The sequence below is a fragment of the Lactuca virosa genome, chromosome 7 (assembly GCF_052849685.1).
Source record: "Lactuca virosa cultivar CGN04683 chromosome 7, Lactuca_virosa_CGN04683_v6, whole genome shotgun sequence".
In the NCBI taxonomy this organism is placed as follows: domain Eukaryota; kingdom Viridiplantae; phylum Streptophyta; class Magnoliopsida; order Asterales; family Asteraceae; genus Lactuca; species Lactuca virosa.
The window spans coordinates 151,390,070-151,395,247 of NC_136432.1; positions in this window are offsets into that span (position 1 = coordinate 151,390,070).

Consider the following 5,178-nt stretch of genomic DNA (forward strand, 5'->3'; position numbering starts at 1 on the left):
TCGGAAATGATTTGATAACATAGTTATCATGTTTATCTGGGAACAAATTCCGCAACACTTTTAATCAAATGATTACTTTGAAATTATTTTAAAAGCATAAATTAAATAGGTCTTTTCTGGCCGTGAAATTGGGGATGTCACAGTTGGTATCAGAGCATTAGTTTAAGCGAACTAGGAATTTGTAGGATTTCTAGACTTAAACTTAGAATGCTAAGTGATGATTGTGAGATGAGTGTCTGCTATATTTTAGACACGAGCACAAGTTATTTTTAGGAAAGATGCCTAAAATGTTTTATGTGTTAGAAATTTTATGTTATAGCTATAAGGATGCCTTATATGCTATTATTTGTTCGGATCTATGGTCTGTTGCCGACCGGATCTGGAAACCTTATGTGTGTAGCATTCTAAGCGTATGATTACCAGATTAGAACTAACATGTAAACGTTTCGAAGTGATAAGGAGATTTATACGTTTATCGTAAATAAAGCTTTCCTATCTTAAATTCTCGCCTGGTACATCGAACGTCTGCTTGGGTGTACAAAACGTTATGGTGAAGACTCGTAGAGAATTGAGTAGATGGAGGAAATGAAAAGCTTATGATAGTGAATGATACCTATCAGAAGATATCGTAAGAGTGGTATCTTGTCTTTAGAATATGTTTGATAAAATAATGAAACGTTTAAAGGCGTATGGTACGTCTGAAGTACACCTTCGATTGGCAGGATGATGGAACGATTGATGTAATTCTTGAAGTTGTCCCATCTTTTGGAATCTCCATCACCAACCGAGTCGAAGTAGAATTGATGATTGAAGATACGCATGAAAGAAGTCATAGTAGAGTCTAGGAAAATTTTATGATTAATTGGACACATTCGTATGTGTTAAATTGTTTTGTGATTTTAGGATTTGGGGACTGCGAGACAGTACTTGGGACGAGTATGAGTAGGTGTGAATAGTAGTAGATATCTATACTACTGGAAGCACAGGGCTCACACTTGGATCATGGAAAGTCACAAGGTTACCAAGGAACTCGTAATTGATTCCGTCTTATTCTAGTCTGTCGTTACCATCGTTTCGGTAATGACTAAGAGGATGATTGTTATTCCGACCCTAGTGGTCATATCGAATTGAGTCCGACTACGATGAGTTTGTTATGTGGTTCAGAGAACCAAGTTCGATGTAGCAGTTGACTTAAGCCGAATTGAAGTAAAGGCTGATCAAAGCGATCAATAGAAGTATCGCGTTCGTTGTTAAAGAAGTTGGGTTAGGTTGTGTTCTGACCCAAAGGGATAAAGTGATAGCGTATGCATTGAGGCGATTGAAGGAGCATGAAAAGAACTACCCCACTCATGATCTGGAGTTGGCAGTGGTAGTATTCGCCTTAAAGATAGGGAGGCACTATCTTTATGGTACTAAATGCAAACTTTTCACTGATTATAAGAGTCTTCAATATCTCTTTAATCAGAAGGAATTGAACATGAGGCAACGACGCTGGCTAGAGTTACTCAAGGACTACGACTGTGAGATACTTTACCACCCTGGTAAAGCAAATGTTGTTGCTAATGCTCTCAGTCGGAAGGTGAATCTTGAAAAGAAAAGGGCCAAGAGCGTTGAGAATTGAAGTTGTCTCTACAATTATGGGAAGTATAAAAGAAAGCTCAGGAGGAAGCTTTAGAGAAAAATGACCGAAAGGAGGAACGTTTGGGATAAAACGTTGGTGTTTGATACAAACAGTCAAAGACTGAAGGTATTCAAAGGTAGGATTTGGGTACCTAAGATGGGAGGAGTAAGAGATCTTCTGATGGAAGAAGCTCACAAGACCATGTACTCGATTCATCCCGACAGTATAAAAATGTATAGGGATCTAAAACCCTATTACTGATGGCCGACGATGAAGCTCGATGTTGCTAAGTATGTGGCTGAGTGTGTAACTTGTGCTAGGGTTAAGGCACAACATCAGAAACCATATGGGAGTTTAGATCCTTTACCTGTACCCATGGGTAAATGGGAAGGTATCACTATGGATTTTGTGACTAAACTGCCCAGAACAAGGAACGGTCACGACATGATTTGGGTGGTCGTTGATCGCTTCACTAAGAGTGCGCATTTCATAGCAGCCAACGAGAAATGGTCTATGGATAAACTTGCGAATTCTTATGTGAAGGAAAGTGTGAGGCTTCACGGTGTTTCGTTAACGATTGTATCCGATCGTGACAGCCGTTTTACCTCAAGATTTTGGAGGAGTCTATAAGAGGAATTGGGTACCAAGTTGTGTTTGAATACAACTTACCATCCACAAACCGATGGTCAGAGCGAACGAACAATTCAAACATTGGAGGATATGCTGAGAGCATGTACCCTGGAATTCCAAGGTAATTGGGGTAAACACTTACCTCTAGTAGAATTTTCCTATAATGATAGTTTCCACTCGAACATCTAGATGGCACCTTATCACGCTTTGTATGGGGAAAAGTGTCGAATGCTGTCGTGTTGACTGGAAGCTGGGAAAAGCAGTTTATGGGACTTGAAATAGTCCATCAGACTGCTGAAAAGTTGAAAGTGATTAGGGAAAGGATGTTAGCTGCTCAAGAGAGCCATGCTGACAAGAAAAGATAACCGATGTCATTCAAAGTTGGAGATTCGGTTTTACTTAAAGTCTCGTCGTGGAAGGGACTTATAGGATTTGGTAGAAGGGGAAAGTTGAGTCCAAGGTTTATTGGACCATTTAAAGTTCTTCAGAGGATCGGGAATCAAGCTTACGAGTTAGAATTACCGGAAGAACTGGACGGTATTTATAATACCTTTTATGTGTGTTATTTGAGAAAATTTACGGGAGATGTGCCCGACATAATTCCCATTTCTAAATTAAGGTTGGATGAAAACAAAAGGTTGATTGAAGAACCTGAGGCAATCGTTGACCGTAAGACTAAGAAGTTGTGACACAAAGTGGTCGATTTAGTGCTTGTGCATTGGAAACATACGAATGGGCCAAATCTCAACTGGGAAACGGAGAGTGACATGATGAGTCGCTACCCGTATTTGTTTGCTGATGTGTGATTCCGGGGACGGAATCATTCTAAGGGGGAGAGAGTTGTAACGCCCGTGTTTCTAGGCTAGGCATTAATATTGACATAATGGTCTAGGTTAACCTTTGTAACTCATTTAGAAGAAATGAAAAAGAATTATGTGAATATTATGTGTTTTATGCTTAATTATTAGGGTTTAATTAATTAAGAATAAAAATGAGCGTCAAAAATTAAATTTTAGATAAAGCCGATATCTATTAAGACACTTGTAGTGGGCGTGACAAGGATTACGGATATATAAAGAATGCCGAAATCCGAGTTATAACGAAGAAGTTATGACCTGTCGAAGTTTCACGATAAACCGGCACGGTGCCGAATGTCGTAAAAAGTGAATTTTTGATAAACTACTTTTTAGCCTTAGTGATCTATATGAAACTCGTAGTGTTCGTTAAACCGAGAGTAGGTATAAAAAGAACGCCCAAATCTGACTTCGTATGAGGAAGTTATGATTTTTCGAAGTTTCAGCTTAGCAGTAGACAGCTAAAAACTCGAATTTTAGATCGAACGATTTTTAGCCGACACGACCTAAACGAGAATCGAAGGTCTCGTCATTTGTAGCACAACGGTAAAAAGACAGACGAAAACGGACGTCGGATGAAGAAGTTATGAATTTTTAACGGATTTCCTGTCCCGGTCTGTTAAAAGACAGACGAAAACGGATTTCCTGTGTCCGAATTGCTGAGTCACCCGAGGCCAGCTGGCGAGGCGTGTCGCTTCCTGATTCAACCGAAGTCTCGGCCCTCGCATATTCGACGCGTGTGCACCCCCGTGTCCGAGCTCGGTGAGTCATCCGAAGCTGGACCAATCCGAAGACAACACCTGTCCGAGCCTCGCACCGCCTTAGCCTCCGAACCTCGCAGACTCCGACGCGTGTCTTCTTCTCACTGCTTCGGGTCCGAACCTCGGCCCTATATATAGAAGGCTTGCGAGCCTTCCCGGATACATTTGGAAAATTGGCAATTTTGGCCCCTTTTTCAATATTTTGGCTATTTTCACATCCCCCGATGCCCCGAGATCATTTCCAACGCCCGGAACACGTCCCGGAGTGCCCGAGAAGCCCTGGAAATTATTTTTTCGGTTTCAAAGCCCGACCCTCGCAGAGCCCGGTTTCTCAATAAAACTCTCGGTTTTATTAGAAACGATCGTTTTATGCAACGAAGTGCTGCCCGGTTATCGTTAAATCAAGTGAGTGTATAGTCACTTTCACCTTACATATAGATTTGAAGTATTTACCTTAAAATACGTGCTATGTGTAAATATATTAATTGTTTATTTGAGGTGACCGTTGAATTGATGTTTTATACAAGTTTTAAACTGTATATATATTTTTATCTACAAATATGTTGGGTAAAACATGGGTAGATGAATTAGATGATGTGTCATGAAATAAAAATGATGAGAGGTATCGATGTTTAAGATGATCTAGTCATCTAGCAGAGTATAGACAACGGCCACAGACTATTTTAGATAGTCCAGTGGAACGTTAGTGGACTTGTAATCGGTACGTATATTTGAACTATATGTTCATAAAGTGTTCTTGAACTATATGTTCATTAGGTGTTTTTGAACTATGTGTTCATCTGTTAGTTCTTCTTTTTGACACTATTACATGTCGGGGTACGGGAGCGTACGAGAGTACTTTATCAGTATTTTCCCAATACTTTTATTTGGAAGAGCTTTGGAGTCTTTGTTCTTTTATGAAGTGATTGGACGAGCTTCATGAGTTAGTGATATAGATCATGAGTTAAATAGTGGGTGTGTGATGAAAGGTGAGTTGGATAGATGAGATGATCAGTGATATAGATCATGAGTTGAGAGTGAGTGGTGAAATATGGGAAAAGCTTTTACCCAAACGTTGGCGTGAGTGGTGCAATATGAGAAAATCCCTTACCCAAACGTTGACCCCCGTCATTCAGCAGAGTATGGATGACAACCATGGACTGTTTTAGACGGTCTGAGGAACACTAGCAGGCTCGCAACCTGTAGGTGTTAATGGACTTGAGTGTTCATTCGCTGTACTCTATTCCCCTTCGTGAGGGGTGCAATATGAGAAAAGCCCTTACCCAAACGTTGACCCCCGTCATTCAGCAGA